Here is an 11,534-nt window from a genome sequence, read left to right on the forward strand (position 1 = left end):
CCTAGCTATGTAGTTAGTTTAGGTTAGTTATTTTTGATAGGTATACGACAGCCCTGTCAAATTTTGGCACCGTTGCCGGGGAGGCAATTGCCCTATCTGTCCTTGTTTCGTTTATTTTATCCGTCTCTGGGAATTTTTATTCCTTGAGGCAGTTCGTATTTATTTTCTTTCAGTGTTGTGTATGCCCAGGTCACATAGGTTGGAGTTAGTTTCAACTGATTCTGAGCTAGAGAGACTGTTCAGGCATAGACTCCGTCTGCAAAGAGAATCACGAAAGGAAGCCTTGAGTACTTTCGAACTAGAGCTTCATCATTTCCTATTTACAGAGAATCCATATTTTGAAGAAGACACTTTCAGTTCTGTAAACCAACCAGTAAAGATGCCGAATATTGCTAGTCATTCGGAGCCTAAAGCATCATCTATTCCTAAAGGTTTCAACCTCCAGACTGAGGATGGGAATTCATTTGACATCCGCCCGTCATATATCAATCTAGTGGAGAGAAATTTCTTTAGAGGTGTGGCAGGTGAAGACCCGAGGAAGCATATGGAGGTCTTTACGGACTACTGTTCTACTATCCCCGCCACAAAGGGGGTAACTCAAGACAAGATTAAGGAGGTGTTGTTTCCTTTTTCTTTGATCGACTCGCGGGGGAGTGGTCGCGATTTGGACCGCACAGCCGCGGGGGTCACAGACTGGGAGACCCTTGCTCGTGCTTTTTATAAGAGATATTTCCCTCCGCAGCGCACTAATCAGCTGAGGGCTAAGATCACTAGTTTCAAGCAGGCACCTGATGAAACTTTCTATGAAGCATGGTGCCGTTTCAAGAGGTTGGTGAGGTCTATCCCTCATCATGGTTTTGATCCGTGGTTCCTGTCGAATCAGTTCTACAATGGGCTATACGATGATCACAGAGCCATACTTGATGCATCATCCAACGATGATAAGGGATGGGCTCTTATTGAAGAGATGACGACCCACTGTGCTGAGTATGGAAACCCGAGGGATGGTATTAGAACAGTTCATGCAGTCGATAAGCAAGTTGTGGCTCAGCTGGAAGCCATGAATGCTAGATTTGATAAGTTGGAGTTGCATTCTTTTGGAGAGCCTCAGATGGTCCATTTACTTACTAGAGGGGAGACTGTCACATGTGAGAGGTGTGGGAGCAACGACGGTCACACTGCTGTTGGCTGTCTTACAGAGAAGGAACAGGTCCTTGCTTTTCAACAATATAGGCAAGGAGGGGGTTCCTATTATAATAACCAAGGGGCAGTCCATCCCAATTTGATGTGGACAAGTCAAAATGTGCTCAATCCTACCCCTCCTCCATAGCAGCAACAGCTATATGTCCCTCCTCATAAGGCTCAACAAGGCTTTCAGAAGCCTCCTTCCTTTTCTACACCTACTCAAGGTCCGTCATCTTCTGGTGGGGTAAGTGAGATAGGTGAGTTGAAGACGATGTTGCAGTCTTTGACAAAGTAGTGGTAGCTGAGTGATCAACAAAAAGATGCATCTATCAAGGCACTTGAAACTCAAGTTGCCCAGTTAGCCGCGAACCAGTCCACAAGGAAACCGGGACATTTACCGTCACAAGCCGATAATAACCCACATGAGACGGTAAATTTAATTAATTTGAGGAGCGGTTATTCATATGAAGGACCGAAATAAGACCTGGGGAAGGAAATTACTGCTGATGAACAGTGTTTTGTGGAAGAAAAAGAGCTGACGACAAAGAAAGTACTCGATCGACTAATTTCTTTGGGTCGATCGAGTGAAAGTGCTGAAGAAAGGACTCGATCGAGTGGAAATTTTACTCGATCGAGTGAACAGGAAAAAGAAGAGCTCGATCGAGTAAATAAAACTGTTCGATCGAGTGAATTTGCTGAAGAATCTGCTTGATCGAATGATATTTCTGGTCGATTGAGTAATGCTGATAAAGAACAACTCGATCGAGAGCCTGCTAGTGCTCGATCGAGTGAAATATCACCTGAAAGACCACGTTCGAGAGGAAAGAAGTCTCGTTCGAAGGATTTAGAGCTTGATCCGGCTGATACATTGGAAGAGAGGAACAAAGGGCTCGAGATACCCATCACGGTGACCTTTCCGAGGCGTTTGCAGAGTACTAAGGCTAATCAACAATTCGGCAAATTTTCCGAACTCCTGAAAAGCTTGCAAGTCACTGTGCCATTCGCCGAATTGCTGACACAGGTACCCTCTTACCTTAAATTTATGAAAGAAATTTTATTGCGTAAGAGGCACATTAATGATCATGAGACGGTAGCTTTGACCGAGGTAGGGACGGCCCTAGTTCAGAATAAGTTACTTCCCAAACAGTCAGACCCGGGTAGTTTTTCGATTCCGTGTCATATTGGTACCCACTTGATTGATAACGCGTTATGCGATCTTGGCGCTAGCGTGAGTGTCTTACCTCTGTCTCTGGCTAAGAGACTTGGTTTGACCAAGTTTAATTGCACAAATATGACTGTTCAGATGGCCGACCGTAGCATATCACGGCCACTAGGTGTCATAGAAGACATACCTGTTAAGATCGGGAGGTTCTTTATTCCCGTTGACTTCGTTGTACTTGACATCCCCGAAGATACCCATACCCCTATCATTTTAGGGAGACCATTTTTAGTCACTGCCCATGCAGTGATAGACGTCGGGGGCAAGACATTGACTTTCCAGGTTGGGGACGAGGAATTGATATTCCATCAGTCTAAGTTACGAAGGGCTCCCATGCAAGCTCAGCCTTGCAATGCCCTCTCTTCTACTGACCCTCCTATTGACACTCCGAATGAAAATTTGGAATATTGTGCTGCTATCGTGACCCCTCCCCCTCAGCTTGAGAGAAAAAAGGAGGAAAGTTCGTCTGTTTACCTTGCTGCAGGTACAGATGAAAATAATGAAGGAGCTGTCAATAAGTATTGTGCAATTAATGTTACTCAAAGTGGGAGCGATGATGTTAAAGCTGGTGAGAAAGGAGTAAGGACGAGAAAAGTTCGCGCGTATGTGGACATCAACTATTCTCCTCCCGATGATTCAAGTTCAAGCTCATGGAAATTAAAGAGGACGATTAATTGTAATACCCGTCCTTTTAGGGACCCTTTGACCAGCGTTGACTGACCTTGGGAGCGGGAATAGTCTTAGAAGTAAGTGCTGGAGTCATCTTGGGTTGCGTGTTAAGAGTGGTACTCGATAGAGTAGAGGCTACTCGATCGAGTAGCTAGGTTACTCGATCGAGTAGGGGGCTACTCGATCGAGTATGTTGGGTACTCGATCGAGTACCCGGGCAAACGAGGGTTTTATATCGCGTTTTGTTAAATCCGCATATCACTTCCGCCACTTTCCTCCTATCTTTCAGTCGCCTCTTTCCCTTCCCTTCACCTCAAAACCTCCATGGAAACCTTTGTGAAGATCCTTGTGCCTTAGGAGAGCGTCTCTTAAGTCGGGTAGCGGTCTTTTGCTGAGTTTCTCCCTATAGGTATGTCACAATCATCATCCGTGTTCTTGTTCTTCATAGTTAGGGTTTGCTTGTTAGTAATCTAGAATTGTATTCTGGTTATAGGCGTTGCTTGATCGCTGGACATGTTATCTGTCGGCATGGATTGGTTGCGATGGCTTAAAGGTAGGTTCGCCTACTCAGTTTCTGTAGATCGTCTAGTGTGTCGGTCGTTGTGATAATATGGTGATTGTTTGTCATAGTAATTGTATCGTGATGATTGTGATTGTGGTTGTGACTGCTGTCTGTGGTTCTCGAGGTGTGTCCTCGGTTGAGTGGGGTCACTTGCGGGAGTGGCTTCACGCCCTAGTTTCGCTCTCCGTGGAACCCGCCACGGGAGGGGATGTGCACATTAATGGACAGGGTTATTGCTCGGTACGATGAACGGGGATTTGGTGGGTACGGCTGCGGTCCCCATCGGGGGGATCTGGTCCAAAGTGGACGATCGATGTGAGATTGGATGAGTTGTTGTGATTGCGTGTGCGAAACTGATAGCATCGTATTGTGTTGTTAGTTGTAGTTGTTATTGCTGCGTCTTATCTCAGTACTGACCTTGTGTGGTTGTTTGTTTGTTATGTGTCTGCCGTGATCCCTTGTGGTGAGCAGTCAGTCTTAGCAGGTATTGGTGTTGATGATAGCTGGAGTCCGGGCAGGGATGAGTCCTCACGAGATATGGCAGTCTTAGCGAGTAGTCTTCGAGTTGTACCTTTGTATCGTATTTTGGTTTAAAACGCTTGTAATATAACTTAATAGTTCTTTTATCGACATCTGATTATTGCTATCCTCGGGCAACCGAGATGGTAATGCCCTTATATCCTAAGGAAGGCCTAGTTAAGGATCCTCTGAATATGGGGGTGTTACAAAGTGGTATCAGAGCGACGATTTTGGAACCTGTAACAAATGAACATAATGAACGTAGGGAGTCTAATAAAATGAACCTGGTGTATGTGTAATGGGAGCCCCAGCTGATGCTAGATTTTGGGTGAGTAGGCGCCCTCATTTCAAAATCTTGGCCCCATGATACTTAAGCCAGTCACGTGGTATGGGAATGTGGAGTCCGTGTGTATATGTGTGATGTGTATGTTAAGTGTACCGGGGCTACCTCCGGTTAAGTCTTTGTTAGAATTAATAGAGGTGTGATAGTGATATTTGGGCCGTGTATGGTAATTATTGATGAGATTATTGAAGCTCTTTGGATGATTAGTGAGCTTATATGATGGTTATGAGATATGTGACGAAAGTTTACGTAATTGCTATGATGATAGTTATAGTATAGTGAGTTATAATTCGAGACATAGCATATAGTAATGCGTTTATGCCTTATAGGATGGTCGAAATTCTTCCGCTGCGTAATATTTGATTTGTGCAAGGTGATTTACTTATGATAGAATGTGAAACATGGTAGATTAATTTGTTTTGAAAGTATGCCTTTATGTGATACGTGAAAGAAATAATTAATGTTAATTATACGCTTCAAATTGAAGTAAACACGAGTTTAGTAGTAATGTGTAATGTAAGCTTGAGTGTATTAGGAGGACGGGATTATGTTTAGAAATGATTCGAGTTGGGCAATTTGTATGGCGTAATGTAATGTATGCTTTAATAGATGAGGTGGTGCGTAGTGATGATAATGCATGAGCAAGTACGATAATTAGTGCCGAATTTCGAATTTAGTTTGGACTCGACACGTTGTGTTGTTTTGCAGGTATTTTCGGCTTACTTCGTACTTCTGACCGAGTACTTAACTGTACTTGACCGAGTGCGAGTGCTTACTTGACCAAGTAGACTTTACTCGATCTAGTTAGGAGGCTATGGCGTCGGGATGTGGGAAATTTCCTACAGACACTCGACGAAATAGCTTCTACTCGATCAAGTAGGGTGGTACTCGATCGAGTATCCAAGGCACTCGATCGAGTAGGGTGGTACTCGATCGAGTACCCCAGGTACTCGATCGAGTAGGTTACTGTACAGTGATTCCTACGGGTTTCTTAAAACCCCTAATCTTTCTATTTCTTCTACTTCTTTCCCTATATTTCGACACACCTAAACCTAATCTTCTCTCAAATTCCTTATTTCCTCTCAAACCTTCTCATACTCTTGGGTTAGTGGTGATTCTTGGATTAATTTCTTTGCTTAATTTCGTTTCTTTACTTTGTTAATCAATCAAGGTATGCTTTCCTTCCTAATTTATGCGATTTATTGCTTTGAATGTGTAAGAATGGTGAAATAAACTGAAATTTTCGGTTCACATTGGTAGGTTATTGTTTTTGATGGTTGAAATATGATTCACATGCCTTCTTTTCATGCTTAGTGGTGGCTAATTGCTGTAAATTAGATTAGAAATTGCTAAATCTGAAATCGAAATTTCTAGGGTTTCCAAAATTGAAATTGATTTTTGGTTGTTTTACAATGGTTAGATGGTAGAATTGAGCCTTAAGTATTGTTTATATCATGTTGGAGGATAGATTTTTGATGATTTTACCCTTAGAAAGTTGCCCTAAAACTCCGTCTTAAGAGTGCCTCAAATGGAAATTCGTGATCTATAATTGAAAATTGATGTTGTAATTGACAGTATAAGTATGAGTTGAACTTCAATATGAAAATAGAAACAATAAATGATGAAAATATGCCAAAATTATCACAGCTGTTAAGACCGTCTGAAAATTCTAATTGAGTTGTTGTTCATAATATTGAAGGGTGGTAATGATATGTTCTAAGTTATTCTTGTCCAAGAACTAGTAAGAATGCCTCACATGTGATTAGAAGTGTGTTTGGAACAACCTTTAGAAGCATGCTAGGATATTCGAATTTGTTGAACATATGTAATCACCATGATAATTTATTTCACAACTATGGCTTATGAGTAGTAATAACCTGCGCTTGTATGTCAAAATTTAGAAACGGTTGACGAATGTGTGTACTTAGCTTAATGTTCAAAGCTAACAGGCGTAGATTATGTGCTTCACATGTTGAAAGTTGTTGATAAATTGGTATGCCTAGCTGAGTATATCGAATTCGAATTACATGAAATAAATGCTTGAATGTTTATGCAAGTTGTTAAACTTATGCCTAAAGCAGATGCCGAGACTGAACCTTGGAATCCGCCAAAGTAAGCGGGGGAGAGGTAACCCACCTGAGACGGGGGAGGGGAGTGGACTGTGGTACCCGCAGATCCCCGAATACCCTACGATTGTTTTCGTTGATTTCAAGCAGAGGGAGCGTTTTGTAGCCTTACAAAAACGCAAAATGAGACCTACGAAGTGTATAGACACCACTGTGTTAGAGGAGTTGGAGATAGAGACGGATGTCCGTCACATATTCGAGACCTTGGGTTTTACGGGTTTGTATAGGCTGAGGAAGCATACTTACCCTTTTCTTACCTTGGAGTTCATGAGCTCTTTTAACTATGACCCGTCGGGTCGATGTTGAGTTTAGATTGATGAATACCAGGTTTTCGTTGACTATGGATCTATTTGCCTCTCACCTTGGGTTGGCCAAGCCTCCCAAGGACTCCATCACCGATATTCCGGTGAGTGCGGCGTCGTCGCCTAATGCCTTGCTTGACCGGGAAGCAAGCTCCCACCTCGAGCAACATGCTGATTAATGACGTTCAAAGATATTACCTTGAGGGTCTTTCTCCGTTCTCTTTCGAACCTCCTCTATGTGAGAAAGGATAACGAAGAAATTGAATAATCATGAGGTCTTACTTCGATGTCTTACCTCAACCCGGAGCGGACCGGGAAAGTGGTCTTTAATGCTCCTTCTATAGTTTGTCTTTGCCCTTGCCTTGATGGCTTCTTCCTCTTCCGTGCACACGAGTTGTGGTGCTATTGCCACTCGGTTAGTGAAAAGCTAACCTCTTTTGAGGCTTCTTCGGAGTACGTGCCTCTAGCTACCCCAGTGCCTACCATGGATCGTGACTACTATCTCGACCTGAAATGGTTGAGGACCTTGGCTGACGGTAGCCTAGCGTGGAGGGTGTGGGGCATGAGTTGGATGAAGATTCCGGCTCCGAGCAACTCCCACCCACGGAGCCCTTGGAGCCGACAAAGAGTGACGGTGGACTCCGATGACGAGGAGGAGGAGGATGATGACAGACCCGCCATCTGAGACCTATCTCATCGACGACACCATCCTCGAGGAGATGCCGGAGCCGACGAAGGGCGAGAATGCGGGAGTTCAGGTGGTGGAGAGACCCAGAGTGGGGAGGGGACCCCGTCGAGTGAGGGAGAGGGCCTCGGAGACTAGGCCACAGCCAGTAGCACCACAGCAGCAGCATCCTTTTCCGTGCTACCCTTACCTTGACACCCCGGAGACGCGGTCCAGCTACTTGGCAGATAGAGTGTCATCTACCTTGACACTCCAGAACATGCACGAGATGGCGTACGCTCAGGGGATAGGGACCGAGGAACCGCATCCAGTTTGGTGGAGTGGAGTTGGGGACTACTCAGGGGTTTTCCATTCCTACGGGGTGGATCAGTCGACGTGGGGGGCACCTCAGTCCTTCCCCTACGGTGGCTTGACTCCATGGTACGTGGGCCCAGGAGCAGGAGCAAGAGTGGATGCGGGGATCGGGTCATCGGGAGCAGGTACTTCGGGTGGTGGTGATGATGAGGTGATGTTTTAGCAGCAGCAGCAGCAGGAGGAGGAGTGATACTCCTTGTACTTATCTTTGTTAGTGGTAGTTGGTTTTAGGTGTCGGTATCGTTGTTAGACATTAGTAGTTGTTTTATTGAGACTTTGTTAGACTTGTATTGTTGGCCATAAGGCCAGATTTGATACTTGACTTGTTGCAGGATGTTAGAAGTCGGGGAAGTCGTACCGACTCGATCTTTATGTGGCAAAGATGTGCATGTACGTGATTTATGACAGGTTTTATAAGGCTTGGGCCTATAGGTACTCGATAGAGTACCCCGTACTCTATCGAGTAGCTGCAGGGAAACGTGATGAAAAGTTTCTGATCTTTGGGCTACTCGATCGAGTAGCCAAGACACTCGATCGAGTAGCATGGCACTCGATCGAGTACCATGACATACTCGATCGAGTAGCACTGTTACAGGAGGTTTTCGAAAATTTAAAATGTTCAATTGTTTTATAATTGCAAGTTTCATATTCAACGTGGTTGTTAGTGCTTAGTAACATCGTTGAACCACTAATTCTCTATGTTGGAAGTCGTGCTTGAGTTTTCTATGCATATTGTTACCAATTAATAAACCGATGATAGACTCTTTTGCTTAAATACTGCATACGCCTTGTCCTCATCCCATTACCGGAATTAAATCTTCTCACATGTTTGTGCATACCATTTTAACGTGCCCGCTAGACGGCGGCTAATTATCCCGGTGGCTTGTGTATGAATTCTAATTTAACGAGTTTGTGCTTAACGAGTAATGTCCACGATAGATAATATGTTTTAACACATGTCATGAATCAAATAATAAGTAAAATGCGTGGAAATTTGGGTGGTGAACTTCGGGGATGAAGTTCCTTTTTAGAGGGGAAGAGTAATGTCGCGAAATAAAAAGGTTGTTTTTGAATAATGTTTTACTTGTTTATAATGTTGTTGGTAGTTGTTTATAATGTTGTTGGTATTATGTTCTGCTTTAGTTACAAAAAAAAAAAAATTTTTTTTTTTCCTGAAGTATAACGAATTACTTTAGCTCTTTAAAGTGAGTGTGGTTGTATGTTTCAAAAGACGGTTATGGAGAAATAGTTATAGTGCGATGAATTGTATTTGAATCACGTTGCCGAGTAACATGGTGGCATTAGTTGTACCACATGAAAGTGGATATGAGACACGTGCTAGATTGATAGTTGGATAGTGATTACTGTATGTTGGGCGATCGTGAGTGGCAATTCGCATTGCGAGTCAGAGGTTTTATATATATATATATATATATATAGAATAACGGTTGACTGTGATAACGCTTGCATGATAGTGGTAAGAATCGATAGGTATAAATGTGGACGGTGATGATGATGATGACATGGGGGGGGGGATGGTATTTACAAGAGGTAATGGTTTGACCGGGAAGATTGGTGAGATTGTGTTGGTTCCGTGTCGTGAGCGGGAGAGGTGAGTTGAACTTCGGGGACGAAGTTCTTTTTAAGGGGGAAGACGTAATACTGTCCTTTTAGGGACCCTTTGACCAGCGTTGACTGACCTTGGGAGCGGGAATAGTCTTAGAAGTAAGTGCTGAAGTCATCTTGGGTTGCGTGTTAAGAGTGGTACTCGATAGAGTAGAGGCTACTCGATCGAGTAGGGGGCTACTCGATCGAGTATGTTGGGTACTCGATCGAGTACCCAGTTTTCAGCGAGGGTTTTATATCGCGTTTTGTTAAATCCGCATATCACTTCCGCCACTTTCCTCCTATCTTTCAGTCGCCTCTTTCCCATCCCTTCACCTTAAAACCTCCATGGAAACCTTTGTGAAGATCCTTGTGCCTTAGGAGAGCGTCTCTTAAGTCGGGTAGCGGTCTTTTGCTGAGTTTCTCCCTATAGGTATGTCACAATCATCATCCGTGTTCTTGTTCTTCATAGTTAGGGTTTGCTTGTTAGTAATCTAGAATTGTATTTCGGTTATAGGCGTTGCTTGATCGTTGGACATGTTATCTCGTCGGCATGGATTGGTTGCGATGGCTTAAAGGTAGGTTCGCCTACTCGGTTTACGTAGATCGTCTAGTGTGTCGGTCGTTGTGATAGTATGGTGATTGTTTGTCATAGTAATTGTATCGTGATGATTGTGATTGTGGTTGTGATGGCTGCATCGTGGTTCTCGAGGCGTGTCCTCGGTTGAGTGGGGTCACTTGCGGGAGTGGCTTCACGCCCTAGTTTCGCCCTCCGTGGAACCCGCCACGGGAGGGGATGTGCACATTAATGGACAGGGTTATCGCTCGGTACGATGAGCGGGGATTTGGTGGGTACGGCTGCGGTCCCCCCATCGCGGGATCTGGTCCAAAGTGGACGATCGATGTGAGAGATTGGATGAGTTGTTGTGATTGCGTGTGCGAAACTGATAGCATCGTATTGTGTTGTTAGTTGTAGTTGTTATTGTTGCGTCTTATCTCAGTACTGACCTTGTGTGGTTGTTTGTTTGTTATGTGTCTGCCGTGATCCCTTGTGGTGAGCAGTCAGTCTTAGCAGGTATTGGTGTTGATGATAGCTGGAGTCCGGGCAGGGATGAGTCCTCACGAGATATGGCAGTCTTAGCGAGTAGTCTTCGGGTTGTACCTTTGTATCATATTTTGGTTTAAAACGCTTGTAATATAACTTAATAGTTCTTTTATCGACATTTGATTATTGCTATCCTCGGGCAACCGAGATGGTAATGCCCTTATATCCTAAGGAAGGCCTAGTTAAGGCTCCTCTGAATATGGGGGTGTTACATTAATGTTGCTGAGATGACATCCTCCAGTCAGGAGCCCTCCGAGGGGCTACTGAATTGCTTTGAGAAATGAGCGGGGAAATGCCCCGTGTACTAATTTGTATAAACAATTTTTAATTTCCGTCGAATTTGTTTATTGCTTTTAATTAGGACAATTAGAATTTAGGCATTTTTAGCATAGACTAGAAGACTATAGACTGTTACTTTTCGCATTTGGTATTTCGGGATATTTTTGCGAGTGTTTTTATGCAGGTTTGGGGAATTATACGCAAATTAAAGGCTTATACGAGGAAAAGAGCTCGATCGAGTACTTTTTGCACTCGATCGAGTGGAATTTGTTCGATCGAATGGTTTCCTGTTGATCGATCGACAAAAGCAAAAAAGGGGAGTACTCGATCGACTAACTTTTTACTCAATCGAGTGGATTCATACAAGAAGTTCTCGATCGAGTAGTTTTAAACCACTCGATCGAGTGATTTTTCAAAGGCCGTACAGGGAGTCTCCTTAACTTCCCCTCTTTTTACTTTTAATTCATTTCTTCATCATTTTTTTCGACAACCCTCCCTATTTGCGATCAAAAACCTCCAAAATCCTCCATTTTTCTTGCCCATTTACCAAATCTACCACCTACATTTTGTTCCTTGCTAAT

General features: G+C 43.7%; 1 long non-coding RNA gene and 1 other non-coding gene across 2 annotated transcripts; one reads left to right on the forward strand and one right to left on the reverse strand.

Annotated features, from left to right (window-relative positions):
• Window positions 1-752: 752 nt before the first annotated feature.
• On the reverse strand, window positions 753-858 carry LOC141593777 (small nucleolar RNA R71). The gene has a single exon (XR_012521842.1). It is a non-coding gene; the product is annotated as a small nucleolar RNA R71 (small nucleolar RNA).
• Window positions 859-3,453: 2,595 nt separating this feature from the next.
• Window positions 3,454-4,190, forward strand: LOC141591002 (uncharacterized). Its single transcript, XR_012520587.1, has 3 exons — window positions 3,454-3,482; window positions 3,567-3,626; window positions 4,107-4,190. It is a non-coding gene; the product is annotated as an uncharacterized LOC141591002 (long non-coding RNA).
• Window positions 4,191-11,534: the final 7,344 nt, after the last annotated feature.

This window comes from Silene latifolia, chromosome 7 (genome assembly GCF_048544455.1).
Source record: "Silene latifolia isolate original U9 population chromosome 7, ASM4854445v1, whole genome shotgun sequence".
Classification (NCBI taxonomy): Eukaryota; Viridiplantae; Streptophyta; class Magnoliopsida; order Caryophyllales; family Caryophyllaceae; genus Silene; species Silene latifolia.